Source organism: Narcine bancroftii, assembly GCF_036971445.1.
Source record: "Narcine bancroftii isolate sNarBan1 chromosome 2 unlocalized genomic scaffold, sNarBan1.hap1 SUPER_2_unloc_2, whole genome shotgun sequence".
NCBI lineage: Eukaryota > Metazoa > Chordata > Chondrichthyes > Torpediniformes > Narcinidae > Narcine > Narcine bancroftii.
The window spans coordinates 340546-357031 of record NW_027211799.1 but is presented as its reverse complement, the minus strand read 5'-3'; the positions used below and the strand labels follow the sequence as shown (position 1 = coordinate 357031).

General features: G+C 49.5%; 1 long non-coding RNA gene across 1 annotated transcript; it reads right to left on the bottom strand.

Moving 5' to 3' along the window:
* Positions 1-1557: 1557 nt before the first annotated feature.
* LOC138750084 (uncharacterized) lies at positions 1558-13239 on the bottom strand. Its single transcript, XR_011349062.1, has 4 exons — positions 13182-13239; positions 10292-10391; positions 8840-8895; positions 1558-1658 (listed from the first exon to the last, which is right to left on the bottom strand). It is a non-coding gene; the product is annotated as an uncharacterized lncRNA (long non-coding RNA).
* Positions 13240-16486: the final 3247 nt, after the last annotated feature.

Below are 16486 nucleotides of genomic sequence, written 5' to 3'. Positions count from 1 at the left end.
GGAATCAGAGGCGGGGAATCAGAGGTGGGGAATCAGAGGCGGGGAATCAGAGGCGGGGAATCAGAGGTGGGGAATCAGAGGCGGGTAAACATAGGCGGATAAACACACGCGGGGAAAGCGATGGGCGAAACATAGTGGTTGGAACTTATGTGTTGAAAATGAGGGACACAGAACAGATGAAACAGAGTTGTTGAAATTGAGGGAGGGAAAGAGAAGCACGGAAAGAGAGGTGGGGACTCAGAGGCAGGGAATTGGAGGTGGGGATTCAGAGGCGGGGAATCAGAGGCGGGGAATCAGAGGCGGGGAATCAGAGGCGGGGAATCAGAGGCGGGGAAACAGAGGCGGGCAAACAGAGGCGGGCAAACAGAGGCGGGCAAACAGCCGGGTGTACATAGGCAGTTAAACAGAGGCGGGTGAGCAGATGGGCGAAACATAGTGGTTGGAACCTATGTGTTGAAAATGAGGAAGGGGCACAGAACAGAGGAAACAGAGTTGTTGAAATTGTGGGAGGGAAAGAGAGGCACGGAAAGAGAGGAGCGGAAAGAGTGGAGGGGAAACAGAGGCTGGGAAACAGATGGGTCAAAACGTAGTGGTTTGAACTGAGGTGTTCAAAATGAGGTGGGGACTCAAAACAGATTAAACAGAGTTGTTGAAATTGAGGGAGGGAAAGAGAGGTGCGGAAAGAGTGGAGGCAAAAGAGAGGCGGAGAGACAGAGGCAGGGAATCAGAGGTGAGGAATCTGAGGCGGGTAAAAAGAGGTGGGGAATTAGTGGCGGGGAATCGGCGGCAGAGAAACAGAGGTGGTTACATAGGCGCGGGGACTCAGAGGCAGTGCAAGAGAGGCAGGTAATCAGAGTCAGGGAATCGGAGGAGGAGAATCAGAGGTGGGGAATCAGAGGCGGGGAAACAGAGGGGGGAAACAGAGGCAGATATACAGAGGCGGGGAAACGGCAGCGGCGAAACAGGCAGGGAAACAGAGGCATTGGAACAGATGGTTGGAAGAAGAATGGATGAAAGATAGGTGGAGAATTCAAGGTAGGGAAACAGAGGAGTAGGAGAGGTGGTGAAAAAGGTGGGGAAAGAGTGTGGTGGAAAAAGAGGAGTGATAAGAGATGGGTGGAATCTAAGGTGGAGAAACAGAGGTGTGGAATTATACTGGTTGAAAAAGAGAAGCAGAAAGAGGGGTAGAAACAGAGTTGGGGAAATGGAGGGGTGGAAACAGAGGTGTTAAAAATGAGGTAGGGAAAGAGAAGGCTGGTACAGGGTCAATAGTCAATTACTTGAAGGTGTGGATAAACAGAGGGACTTTGGGGTTCAAATCCAAACATCCCTCAACGTTGTTGCCGCACAGGTTAGTTATAGGATCGTCATGAAGGCCAATGGGATGCTGAGCTTCATTAACTTTTCTACGTGGTCGTGCATCAAAATGAGGTCATTTTGGTAAGAAAGCGCAGAAAATTACTACGATCACAGGAATGGCCTCCACGTGCATCCTCGAGCAATATCTACATGGTAATTTTATGGAAACAAATGACAACGTGACCAAATATCCAATCATATTTATAAAAATAGCACTGGCCTTAGCGAAAGAATGGATCACGATGTCCGACTCCCCTCTACTTATAGCACGCTGGGCTGTGGAAATGAACAACTGTTACCTATGGAAAAAAATCACATAAACATTACCCTTTGGTAAAGGTCTGTCAGCCATACCTGGACCACAAAAGGGGCCCAGATACAGTAATAAAAAGGAACAATAGAATTCTATAAAACATTTAAAGATTTATTAATTCCTCCCCTCCTGGAAGTAATCAACCAGATTGATAAAACACAAAGCTTACCAGATTCATGCAAAACAGGAATAATTACAGTAATACCAAAGACAGGGAAAGATCCACTCGCACCAGCGTCATATAGACCAATATAATTACTTAACACAGATTATAAGATAATAGCTAAACTATTAGCAAACAGATTAGCTGACTATTTACCAAAAATAGTAAATCTAGACCAAACTGGATTTATTAAAAAAAGATGAACAGACAATATTTGTAAATTTATTAACTTAATTCATGCAGAAGAAGGAAATAAAGCTCCATCAGTAGCGGTTGCTTTAGACGCAGAGAAGGCCTTTGACAGAGTAGAATGGAATTATTTATTCAAAGTACTACAAAAATTCAGTTTACCAGAGAAATATATTAATTGGATTAATATAAGGGGCCATTGGCGAAAGTGGCAGTAAATGGATATATATCAAAGCAATTTAACTTAAGCAGATCAACAAGGCAGGGATGCCCACTATCACCCTTATTGTTCGCGTTAGCCATAGAACCACTAGCAGAATTGATAAGAACAGAAAATAAAATAAAAAGGATAAAAATAAAAGACAAGGAATATGAAATCAGTTTATTTGCAGATGAAGTTATAGTATACGTAACAGAACCAGAAGTATCAATAAAAGAATTACACAAGAAATTGAAGGAATATGGAGAAGTGTCGGGATACAACATTAACGCAAATAAAAGTGAAGCAATGCCAATGAATAATGCGGATTTCTCAAAATTTAAGAAAGAATCACCATTCAGATGGCAAATGCAAGCAATACGATACCTAGGTATACAAATAAAAAAAACCCTCGGCCATCTATATAAACTCAATTATTATCCACTAATGAAAAAATTACAGGATGACTTAGAGCATTGGAAAGACTTACCACTAACACTAATAGGAAGGATAAACTGTATTAAAATGAACATTTTCCCAAGGATACAATACCTATTTCAGCCATTGCCAATACACTTGACGGAGAAATTCTTAAAGGAGTTAAAGAAAATAATAAGGAAATTTTTATGGAAAGGGGGGAAACCGAGGATAGCACTAGATAAATTAACAGAATGGTATAAACAAGGAGGCTTACAACTGCCAAACTTTAAAAATTATTATAGAGCCGCACAATTAAGATACCTATCAGATTTTTATCAAACAAGGGAAAAGCCAGATTGGACTAGATTAGAACTAGATAAAATATGGGAGAAGATACCCGAACATATATTATATAAATGGGATGAAAAATTGGTACAACGTAGAAATTCTCCAGTATTACATCATCTGCTCAATATTTGGAAGAAGATTCATGTAGAAAGGAATAAAACAAATTACCAACTACCAAAACTAATACTGATGCAAAATCAGCTAATCCCTTTTACAATAGATCACCTTTCCTTTCGAGAATGGGAGAAAAAAGGGATCAAAAGAATAGAAAATTCTTTGCAACTTGACAAGTGTGACAAGTCTTACAAAATCTCTTTCCATCCTTTTCCAAATTAGGTCAGTAGAATTGTTTCATCATTTCCTTTACCCAAAGGTGCCCACCCAAATGTGTTTTATGAGCCATGTTCAAAATCTCATCTCTATAGGCTGTAGGATCTATAACCCAATGAACCTCTGCCCATTCTTCATTAGCCAATATCGCATTATATTTTCTCATCAATAAACCTCCTTTGAAATAATATCCAACTGGCCCTTTTTAATTCCTTCACCAGAGAATGGTTTCTATCCATCTCCATTTTGTTTTTCTATCAATTTTCCTCGAAGTTCTGAAAAATCCTTTTTCCAACTGCTGCTCACTGTCACAAACTTTTAAATCATTTTAGACATCACTGCCTTCACTGTCACAACTTTCAAATTTAAAATCAGAATCAGAATTCTGACTGAAGAAAATATTTAAAATGACTGGTGATTCACAGCTTGACTCTTTGATCTCTTAATTAGTTTGCTTCTGTACCTGACAGCTTGTTTCTTTCAGCTGCTGAATCTCTCAAGCTTTCTTGAAATCAATTGTCCAATATCTTCTTCACTGACCAAGGTTTTCAACATAACTGCCAACTTCCGTTGTTCAACTTTTAACCTCCAGAAGTTTCATCTCCTTAGCAATAAGCAACAACTCCTCCTTTTTCAGATCTGAAAAGTTTAGTGATTCCAAACACATTTTTAATTTCTATTTGGACAAGTTCACTTGGCCCACACTTAAGTTTTGTTTCCAAAACACACTCATCTGTACTTTGTGCAGAATCTCACTTCATATTGGGGTTTAAAACATTCACATTCTGCAGAAACTGACAAAGTTTCCACTTTCAAATCGACACAGATTGGAGTTGCCAAACATAGACCAAAATCCATCGCTGTACTTGAACCATACACACACAAAATAAGCCTTTTAATGAGTTTACTAATAAATCACAAAAACTCCAAAGATTTCAGATCCCAAAACTCCAAATCGCAAGGACAAGCCCAAAATATGCTATGAACTAACAACCTTTTTAATTATGTTTGGGACTAAAGGACCTTTTGACAAGAATGTGCTAAAAAGCATTTAAATCCATTTATGCCTCTGAGAAGTCTGCTTTCCTCAGAACTAAAATGGCCTGCATTTGTACAGGTGCTTCTGAACTAACACCTATTGTTTTCAATATCTCAAGAACATCATAAATCCTTTTCACCTTCTCCAAGAACAATGTGTGTTTAAAATGCTAATGCTTTGTCCTTGTGCCCCTGAAACATCAAAGCTAACTGATCAAGAATACAGGTACAATATTTTACCTCTGTGATTTACTTTACTAAGACATTTTTATATATGAGAAATATTAAATTAATATTAAAGGTTAACACAACTCCGTGACATATCTGAATAGTCAAGGTATTAAAGGTGAGTGGGAGAATAGATCAGTTCATGATGGAATGGACACAATGGGCCAAATGGCCTACTTCTGCTCCTGTATCTTATTGTCTCATATTTTACAAAGCACAGATGTTTTTTTCAACCCCAATTTGTAAATCACAGTTTTGGCTTTTGAAATGTAAATTGCACACATTTTTGCACAGCAAAGATGTCAGTTTTGACCCAAAAACAGGACATAGTTTGAAAAATACAACTTTTGTCTTTTTTTAAACAAAACACTCTATACTTTCCTTCAAAACACAACCTTCAGTTTTTGTTTATTAGAACCTCCACTTCTCCCAAAACAACCATTGTACACAAATTCTCCAAAACACCACAACCATTCCTTAACTGGGGAACACTTCCCCTAAATATTGGCAACATTTATGCTGGCATTGCTCGGACGCCCTAATCAGAGTGACCCACAGTCGCCAGGAGTGGGTGCTGCCACGCGAGCCATCATTCAAGTAAATGGCTCACGAGACCATCTTGTGACTTGAAGTCAAGCTGGTGTAAATACGATCAATAATTCTCTCTGTTTTGTGCAAAGAATCTTGCATATAAGAACTAAAGAGAGTTGGGGTGTGGTTTGGTGAAACTCTGTGTTCTTCATTAATTCTCTGAGTCAACTCAAAGTGGGAGTTTGATTCCTCATCTACGTGTGCAGCCCAGACATTTTGGGCACAGTTACACCAGGTGTACACATTGCCCAAAGCCTTTGGGATCAGCATTGTGGTGCACACAATAATCACGTCAAATAGGATGGAGTGATTAAACACCTTCAATGACCAAAAACCTGAGCATTACTGATACACAACTGGGCCAGGTTCCATGAACAGAAGCAAGAGGGGGCAAGTCCGGGAAATCCAGGGTGGAGCTAAGGGAGAGGTTGGAGGTCAGGTAGATATGGACTGGCCAGTCCATACATCTATATAAAAGCCTTTCACCACTTCTTTGAGATAAAACCCAACGAGATGATGTGGCGACACAGAGCACATACTGTACTTTATGACATACATAGTTCATAGTGTCCATCACAGGTTCAGCCTGTCGGGTGGTCTTGTGATCCTCTGTGGCTTCCGAGGCACTGGGCCCTCCCAATTTTGTGCCAGCTCCCCTTCTCGCTTCAGTCTGTGTACGGACCTGAATCATTAACTGACCATCTCTCTCCATGGACACTGCCTAACCTGCTGAGTTCCTCCAGCTTCATTCTTTATTCCTCATTCTGGTGGTCCTTCACCTAAAGGCAGAATGGGTTCACGGGGAGAAACAGCCTCCTGCTCCTACTTTATTCTGTGTTGGGGAAAACCTATTCTAAATCCTCGTTCACTCCTTGAGGTGATCGGTCCTTGGCATCTGTTGGCCCTTGTACAGAACAAAGGCCACTCTTCTGCCTCTCACCCTGAAAGGACACAGTTCAACCTTGTGCCATTTGGGGGATTAGTATTGGGGGAGTGTCAGGTATTGAAGGTTGGGGGTAAGGTGTGGGTTTGTTGGGGGATCAGGGATAAGTTAAAGGTTATCTGCCCTCTCATTTCAACTGAATCCATACAGACCTGCATCATTCTGTGTCATATTAAGCCCTGACCACACAAATCCCCCCATTCACTTTCCAATTTGATGAAGGGTGCAGAATATTAGCTGGATCTTGTTCTGATAATTGTGATGAAGACACCATCACACAGATTTTGCCAGGAAGCTAGGAGAGAGAGTGACCAAGGACATTTCAGACAGGAATCAATTTTCAACTCCTCGACTTGAGTCTCATATCCTAATGCCTCCCTCATCTCTAAAACAATAGTGCGAATTGACTACAGATGGAGCCACTTTCAGGTGCATTCTACATCAAGAATCAGTCTGCAGAAGCGGAAACAGCCCTGTGGAAAGTTCTTTCAGGTGGCAGCCTGAAAGGGACAGCTGCAGGAGAGGCGCCTCAGAGTGCACTCCAGTTCCTGTCAGCGCGGGACATCAGGGCAGGTGTGGCTAGCTAAGGATGTTGGGGCAGAGGAGGCTGCCAGGCAGCAGTGATGGGTGGTGTCGGGCGCGGTGATGGGGGCTCTCGGGTGAGGTGAATGGGGCTGTCGGACGCGGGAAGGGTGGGTTGTCGGGCATGAGGAGGGGGGCTGTCAGGTGCGGGGATTTGGGTCCCTGGCTGATTATCATCAGGCGGCTGCATTCAGGTTCCTCGGGGGAATTGCTCAGACACAGAGATTATACCTCCCGAAGGAAGATTGGTAAGTACTCCTCCGAGCCGCATCAGGCTCTTTCACATGGCCTCCATACAGCAGCATTCGGGTTGAATATGTGACTTTACATCGGTGGTATTCTGGCCACCTGAAGGAGGCTCATCAGGCCTGATCCAAAGGCTGCAAGAAGCCTTCAGCACCACTCAGTCCCAGAATGGCAGTTTCTGCTTTGAACTGTTAGCCACCATTGTCAACTTCAAGAATTTAAAATTACTAAGAAACTAGACATTTACATATGTAAATTGGAAACCAGAAATCAGACAGGCAGAGAATGATTACCAATGTGTACTGTGAGCAACCCTTCCAGATTTCTGTTGAAATTTTGTAGACCAGAAGGATGTTCTTAATTTTAACGGGCACATGAGATTAAATTGCCAACAACAAATCCTTTCTATGTCTTGAGGAAGAGGATGTGCAAAATGTAAAGCAGAAGCTGTACCAATAGCTTCCAAGAAATGTTATCCAATTTGTTGGCAGGAAAATGTCTTAAAAGCTCTACCATGTGACTGTGTTCTTTAACTCCCGTTCAAACATTAATAGTGAGGTGAGTCTGTTCACCCACCACTGGTACCCCTCATTCTTGCTGGCATGACTCAATAAAGACTGTGTTTTAGAGTTTGTGGTTTGTTACTGTACCTTTTTGTACCTTGACAGGAACTTGACTTCAACAAGAGTGAGAAAAAAAAAACACTCAAAACCCTTACATGGTGAGAGATTGAACCTGGGTCACTGTCACTAAGAACATTCTTCCAAACATGCCAAGATCAAAATTCAATTGATTGTCATGGTATAAAGTGCAATATTACACAAAATTCACTTCATTCAGACATAAAGCAGACAGGGTCACATTAGCAGGAAGTTAGACATAGTGTTCCTTGCAGTCAAGAGGAAAAGAGAATTCCCTGAGTCCCCTACAGCACCCAAACCCAGCCCTTGCCCACAAACACCCAGCCCCCTGCCCCCAAAATCCAGCACAAACCATCAAATGCAGTTGCCTTGTTTAGAAAAGGTAATGGGGAGAATCTTGGGAATGATCCTATAATTATAGGATCTATGAGCATTTGCAGAAGTACAGACTTCTCAAGGACAGTCAGCATGGCTTTGTGATGGGAAGGTCATGCCTCATAAGTCTAAATGAGTTTTATTTGAGGGGGGTAACAAAGGAAATGAATGAGGGTTGTGTGGTAGATGTGGTCTACATGGATTTTAGCAAGAATTTGACGAGACTCATCAGAAAGTAATTTGGCAAAGGATCAGGGTATCTTTGGCTGTGGGTAAAAAAAATTGTCTTGTTGGAAGAAAGCAGAGAGCAGTGGAGTGCCACAAAGATCTGTTCTGGGACCCCTGCACTTGGTGATTTTTATAAATGACCTGGATGGAGAGGCAGAAGATGGGTCAGTAAGTCTGCAGATGATGTGAAGATTGGAGGAGTTGTGGATGAAGCTGAAGGTTGTCGAAGGATACAAGAGGATACAGACAGGATGCAGATTTGGGCAGAAAAGTTGCAGATTGATTTCAATCCAGGTAAGTGTGAGGTGATGCATTTTGGAAGGACAAACCAGAAGGCTGGGTACAAGGTTACCAGTCGGTTACATGAGTGAGGATAAACAGAGGGACTTTGGGGTTCAAATCCAAACATCCCTCAAGGTTGCCGCTCAGGTTGATAGGATAGTTATGAAGGCCAATGGGATGATGAGCTTCATTAAACTTTTCTACGTGGTCATGCATGAAAGTGAGGCCATTTTGGCAAGAAAGCACAGAAAAATTAACCACGATCACAGGAGTGGCCTCCACATGAGACCTGGAGCAATATCTTCATGGAAACAAGCGACAACTTAACCAAATATCTAATCTCATTTATAAAAATAGCACTGGCCTTCGCGAAAAGATGTATCACGATCAACTGGATGTCCGATAATGAACTGCTGTTACCTACGGAAAAAAAAAATCACATAAACGTGACCCTTTGGTAAAGGTCTGTCAGCTGTACCTGGACCACATAGGGGCCCAGACACTAATATAAATGAACAATAAAAGGGGATAAAAGTAACCATTATATAAACCAAAACCAAGTTTCCCCAACTGGACTCATCTACTTGTAATCTCTGAAAATGTGGATATGAAAACAAACTGCAATAGAGAGAGAAAAAATTCAAAGTGCAAAAGGAAGAGTCTTTAAATGAGTCCCTGAATGTGTGTTGAGTCTCGTAGTGAAGGGGTTGCAGATGTTCCTGAACCTGGCTATACCTCTTTCCTGATGGGAGCAGTGAGAACAGAGCGGGAGATGTGGATCCTTGATTGCTGCTGCTCTCTGACAGCAGCGTTCCCTGCAAATGTTCTCAATGGTGAAGGGTTTTTACCTGAGATGTCCTGGGCGGTGTCCATACTTTTGCAGAGCTTTTTGCTCAGGGGTATTGGTGTCACAAGACAACAGCTCAAACCTACTACAAACTGAACCTTTCACCCCTCACACCCGTAAACCCACTATTTTTCTTGCATCAATGTGCCTGTCTAAATGTTAACGGTCCCTATTATTCCAGACTCCACCATCCTGCCCGGCCATGCGCTCCAGGCAACCGCAGACTTCTGCACGTTCTCTTTCTACAAGTCCTTCAGCAGCCTTGTGTTTCCTCAGCACTGCCTGCTCCTCCACCAAGCTCTGCCACAAATCCATTCACTCTATGAGCTTTCTGCATCACTCCAGAGAAAAGCCCAAGGTTTCTCTGTCTGGATATTGCATTTACTTCATTCTGATGGGCTGAATTCCTGCAGCTTCCCAATCAAACATCTGCAATCGCCTTTAAATTGTGGCCCTCTGCACAGATTTGTGTCACCTGCTTTTAAACAGGTTAAATCCTATGGGCATTCTGACAGTGTCCTTCCACTCTCTCTCTCTCTCTCTCTCTACCGGTGGAACTAAATCCTTCTGCTCAAATTGTTGCTTGGTCTGGGCTTCCGTCCTTTTGCCTGGATTCTCATCCTCTGCTATTTCAGTCTGAACCTTGCCGTCAGCCCGAGGAATAAAACCATGGGGATATGGATCGGAATTTTTTCTGGCTGGAGCATCTCAAACACTGCTCTCATCCTCGTGTGTGCACAGCTAGAGACAAGAACAAATCTTGTCCTTAGTCACTGTGAAATCCATCTCCAGGATGTTGGCACTTTATTCCTGTATGTTTTTTTTAACCTTGCTTAGTGCTAGGTGTTTGAATTAAGATTTTTCCATTAGTTTTTCCTTTTGAATTGAACATTACAATATATGTTAACGCACTTTCCAAATTGTTTTACAATGTAAACAAAATTTTAAAGAAAAATCTGAAGACTTCACCATCTGAGATGCAGGAACTAATCTGTGGCTTCGGCGGGTCCGCGCCCAGGGGTATTTGGATTATTTTAAACAGGACCGTCTTCCAATGTCTGCAGTGAAACTGGGAGAAAGAGGGTTGGTCTGTCGGTGTCATAGTTAATGACGTCTCATTACAGAACTGAAAGCTTTCAGTCTGTGGTGAACTGATATTCTCATCCCACTGACCAGCACACCTTCCTGCTCATTCCCATCCATGGGTCCGGGACTCCCTCACCCTCACGGGTCCACCTCACACTCGCAGTTCCCCGATCACCTCAACCACACGGATCCCCTCAACCACTCGGGTTCCCACCCCCACCTTCAGCCTCGCGGGTCAACCATCAGCCTTCTGGGTCCCCGTCCCCCCTCAGCCTTCTGGGTCCCCGTCCCCACTCAGCCTTCTGGGTCCCCGTCCCCCCTCAGCCTTCTGGGTCCCCGTCCCCCCTCAGCCTTCTGGGTCCCCGTCCCCCCTCAGCCTTCTGGGTCCCCGTCCCCCCTCAGCCTTCTGGGTCCCCGTCCCCCCTCAGCCTTCTGGGTCCCCGTCCCCCTCAGCCTTCTGGGTCCCCGTCCCCCCTCAGCCTTCTGGGTCCCCGTCCCCCCTCAGCCTTCTGGGTCCCCGTCCCCCCTCAGCATCTTGGGTATCCCTCCCCCTTCTGGGTCCTAATCCGCTCCCCCTTCTGGGTCCTAATCCGCTCCCCCTTCTGGGTCCTAATCCGCTCCCCCTTCTGGGTCCTAATCCGCTCCCCCTTCTGGGTCCTAATCCGCTCCCCCTTCTGGGTCCTAATCCGCTCCCCCTTCTGGGTCCTCGTCCCCTCCCCCAGCAGCCTCACCATTCCCCTCCCCCCCCTCAGCCTCGCGGACCCCGACCCCCCCCCCTCAGCCTCGCGGGCCCCGACCCCCCCTCAGCCTCGCGGGCCCCGACCCCCCCTCAGCCTCGCGGGCCCCGACCCCCCCTTCAGCCTCGCGGGCCCCGACCCCCCCTCAGCCTCGCGGGCCCCGACCCCCCCCCCAGCCTCGCGGGCCCCGACCCCCCCTCAGCCTCGCGGGCCCCGACCCCCCCTCAGCCTCGCGGACCCCGACCCCCCCCTCAGCCTCACGGACCCCGACCCCCCCCCAGCCTCGCGGGCCCCGACCCCCCCTCAGCCTCGCGGGCCCCGACCCCCCCTCAGCCTCGCGGGCCCCGACCCCCCCTCAGCCTCGCGGATCCCGACCCCCCCCTCAGCCTCACGGACCCCGACCCCCCCCCTCAGCCTCGCGGGCCCCGACCCCCCCTCAGCCTCGCGGGCCCCGACCCCCCCCCAGCCTCGCGGGCCCCGACCCCCCCTCAGCCTCGCGGGCCCCGACCCCCCCTCAGCCTCGCGGATCCCGACCCCCCCCTCAGCCTCACGGACCCCGACCCCCCCCCTCAGCCTCGCGGGCCCCGACCCCCCCTCAGCCTCGCGGACCCCGACCCCCCCCTCAGCCTCGCGGATCCCGACCCCCCCCTCAGCCTCGCGGGCCCCGACCCCCCCTCAGCCTCGCGGACCCCGACCCCCCCTCAGCCTCGCGGGCCCCGACCCCCCCTCAGCCTCGCGGGCCCCGACCCCCCCTCAGCCTCGCGGACCCCGACCCCCCCCTCAGCCTCGCGGACCCCGACCCCCCCCTCAGCCTCGCGGGCCCCGACCCCCCCTCAGCCTCGCGGGCCCCGACCCCCCCCCCAGCCTCGCGGGCCCCGACCCCCCCTCAGCCTCGCGGGCCCCGACCCCCCCCTCAGCCTCGCGGGCCCCGACCCCCCCCTCAGCCTCGCGGGCCCCGAACCCCCCTCAGCCTCGCGGGCCCAGACCCCCCCCTCAGCCTCGCGGGCCCCGACCCCCCCCCCCTCAGACTCGCGGGCCCCGACCCCCCCCCAGCCTCGCGGGCCCCGACCCCCCCTCAGCCTCGCGGGCCCCGACCCCCCCTCAGCCTCGCGGGCCCCGACCCCCCCTCAGCCTCGCGGATCCCGACCCCCCCCTCAGCCTCACGGACCCCGACCCCCCCCCTCAGCCTCGCGGGCCCCGACCCCCCCTCAGCCTCGCGGGCCCCGACCCCCCCCCAGCCTCGCGGGCCCCGACCCCCCCTCAGCCTCGCGGGCCCCGACCCCCCCTCAGCCTCGCGGGCCCCGACCCCCCCTCAGCCTCACGGACCCCGACCCCCCCCCTCAGCCTCGCGGATCCCGACCCCCCCCTCAGCCTCACGGACCCCGACCCCCCCCCTCAGCCTCGCGGGCCCCGACCCCCCCTCAGCCTCGCGGACCCCGACCCCCCCCTCAGCCTCGCGGATCCCGACCCCCCCCTCAGCCTCGCGGGCCCCGACCCCCCCTCAGCCTCGCGGACCCCGACCCCCCCTCAGCCTCGCGGGCCCCGACCCCCCCTCAGCCTCGCGGGCCCCGACCCCCCCTCAGCCTCGCGGACCCCGACCCCCCCCTCAGCCTCGCGGACCCCGACCCCCCCCTCAGCCTCGCGGGCCCCGACCCCCCCTCAGCCTCGCGGGCCCCGACCCCCCCCCCAGCCTCGCGGGCCCCGACCCCCCCTCAGCCTCGCGGGCCCCGACCCCCCCCTCAGCCTCGCGGGCCCCGACCCCCCCCTCAGCCTCGCGGGCCCCGAACCCCCCTCAGCCTCGCGGGCCCCGACCCCCCCCTCAGCCTCGCGGGCCCCGACCCCCCCCCCCTCAGCCTCGCGGGCCCCGACCCCCCCCTCAGCCTCGCGGGCCCCGAACCCCCCTCAGCCTCGCGGGCCCCGACCCCCCCCTCAGCCTCGCGGGCCCCGACCCCCCCCCCCTCAGACTCGCGGGCCCCGACTACCACACACCCTAATGTCACCCCGACCCAAACTCCCTCACGGTTCCCCGGCCCCACCTCACAACCATCTCCCCGCCCGTTCCCCTCCGAGCTCCGGCCGCCCCAGACCCAAAGGGCGACCCGTGGAAACTCCCTCCTCCCTGGTCTCGCTCCCAAAATGCCCCGGTTCCCGCCCGTGAAGCACCGACACGAACCTCTCCCGCTCGCGACCAACTGCTCCGAAGGCGGGAAAGATCAACAACATGGCGGCCCCCAGCGGTCGCTCTCGCGAGAGCTTGAGCCACCCCTCCACGGGATCTCTTCGCCAGCCCAGTCCCACTGGGGAAGGGGCCGAGAGCTGCCTCGGGCCTCCAGTCCATCTCCCCTTCAGGCTGCACATTTCCACACCAGGACCTGCCCCACATTCCCCCCCAAGAGTCCAGTCCATCCCACCTCCACCACCTTGGCCCAAAGCTCATTCCACGCTCCCACCCCCCTCTGAGGGAAAAAAAATTCCCCTTCAATCTCAATCCATGTCCTCCTCTTTGAATCTCTCCCACTCTCCTTGGAAACAGCCTGTCCCCATGGACACGATCCATCCCCCCTCACAATTTTCAAATCTTCCTCAATCTTCTACGCTCCAGGGAATAAAGTCCCAGCCTGTCCAACCTTCCCCTGGAACTCAAACCCCGAAAGCCAGACCACCTTCTTGTCCCTCTCCTCGACGCGCTGTCTCATTCCTATCCTTCCTCTCCTCCGGCCACCCAAACGGCACACAATGTTCCCAAGTTGGCCTCACCCATGCCTCGTCCAACTTCCTCGTGGCCTCCCACCTCCTGCACTCAATCCTCTCATTTCTGAAGGTCAAAATACCAGAAGCTTTCTTCACCCCCCCCCCAACCCCCCCCCCCCACCCCATCTCTACATGGGACTCCACTTTCGGGCAGGTCTGTACCACAGTTCCTCAATCCCTTTGTTTGACAACACTCCTCAATGGTTTGCCATTTAACATTCAAACTCTTACGTTTTAAGAATCAATTGCAGAGATCCATGGATGTGGGAAGTCAGGAGGGTTAGGGACTGGGTGCAGGTCGATGAGACTGGCAAAATGATATTTCACCATGGACGAGAAGGGCCGAAGGGTCTCTTCTTTGCTGTGGTGTTTCTCGGTAGAGTTCACACCATTCTCAGGAAGGAGGATGAGCAGACAGATGTCATGGTCCACGGGTAGGAAAGGTGATGAGATCCTGCCAGGAGAGATGAGGGAGTTAAGTGCGAAGGTGAAGGGCACAACCAAGGGGTCTCTCTCTGTCTGTCTGTGTGTGTGTGTCACTACGACTGTGTGTGACTCTCTATGTCTGTGTGTCTCTCTGTGTCTATCTGTGTCTCTCTGTCTGTGTCTCCCTGTCTGTGTCTCCCTGTCTGTGTCTCCCTGTCTGTGTGTCTCTCTCTTTGCCTGTGTCTCTGTGTCTCTCTCTCTTTGTGTCACTCTCTGTGTGTCTCTCTGTCTGTGTGTGTCTGTCTGTGTGTCTCTGTCTGTGTGTGTGTCTCGGTGTGTGTGTCTCAGTGTGTGTGTCTGTGTGTGTGTGTCTCTCTGTGTGTGTCTCTCTCTGTCTCTCTCGCTGTCAGTGTGTCTCTGTCTCTGTCTGTGTGTGTTTCTGTATGTGTGTGTGTGTCTGTGTATCTGTCTCTCTGTGTCTGTGTCTGTGTGTGTGTTTGTCTGGGTATGTGTGTGTCTCTCTCTCGGTGCCTCTCTCTGTCTGTTTGTGTGTGTCGCTGTCTGTGTGTGTCTCTCTCTCTGTCTCTCCCTCTGTGTCTCAATGAGTGTCTCTGTGTCTGTATGTGTGTGTGTCTCTCTCTCTGTCTGTGTATCTGTGTGTGTCTCTGTATCTGCGTGTCTCTGTGTCTGTCTCTGTCTCTATGTGTGTCTCTCTGTGTCTGTCTGTCTGTGTGTCTGTCTGTGTGTGTGTCTGTCTCTCTGTCATGTGTGTATCTCTCTCTGTCTCTATGTGTGTCTCTCTGTCTCTGTCTGTGTGTGTCTCGCTCTCCGTCTGTGTGTGTCTATCTGTCTGTGTGTGTCTGTGTGTGCCTCTATCTGTGTCTCTCTCTCGCTGTCAGTGTCTCCCTCTCTGTCTGTGTGTGTTTCTGTGTGTGTCTCTCTGTGTGTCTCTGTGTGCGTGTGTGTCTGTGTGTGTGTGTATCTGTCTCTCTGTGTCTGTGTCTGTCTGGGTATGTGTGTGTCTCTCTCTCGCTGTCTCTAATATTTGCTTATTCATTACCCACCATTATCCATCCCTACTGGTGGTGCGGGCTTTGTTCCCCAAGGCGTCCGTATTGGCTGTCCATAGACCATCTCTTCCCAATGCATTCCTCGGTGTCACCTACATTAAAATCAAGATGGCATCAGCACCTTTTTGGGCACTTTTACCCGTGTTTCCTCAGTTGTTCTGGCCAGTTTTGTGTTTCGTTCACACATTCCTGCTGCCTGGGGTTAACGGCACTCGTGGAAGATCACCAGTTCCTGAAACAATTCATCATTTATCTTATTTGTAACATTTTTACATTTAATTTAACATATGCATTAAAAAACTTAAATTTCTTCTTTGAAAATAAGATAAAATTAATACATAGTGATTTAAAAAGTAACCCCTCCCACAGCTGCCCAATAGAAAAAAATAAAGAGAGAAAACATCTAGATAGTATTTATAAAAATTGACCAAAACTCTCAAATAAAATCTTGCTTTTCTTGGTTTTAGGAGTCAGAAAGTTCGTGTTGGGTGATTAAAACTTAATTCCTACAATTAGTAAATACACATCCCAAATCTTCAAAAGATCAGGAGCACTCAACATGGATTTGTGGGAGGAAGGTCATGTTTGACCAATCTGATTGAATTTTTTGAAGAGGTGACTAGGAATATGGATGAGGGTAGCGCAGTGGATGTTGTCCATATAGACTTCAGTAAGGCCTTCGATAAGGTACCACATGGAAGGTTAGTTAGGAAGGTGCAGTCTTTGGGTATAAATTTTGAGATAGTCAAATGGATTGAACATTGGCTGAAAGGGAGAGGCCAGAGAGTGGTAGTGGATAATTGTCTGTCAGGTTGGAGGCCGGTGACCAGTGGTGTGCCTCAAGGATCTGTATTGGGCCCATTGTTGTTCGTTATATACATTAATGATCTAGATGATGGGGTGGTGAATTGGATTAGTAAATATGCAGACAATACTAAGATAGGTGGAATTGTGGATAATAAAGAAGGTTTTCAAGGATTGCAGAGGGATTTGGACTGCTTAGAAAAGTGGGCTGAAAAATGGCAGATGGAATTTAATGCTGATAAGTGTGTGGCAGTTGGAATTTAATGCTGATAAGTGTGAGGTGCTTCATT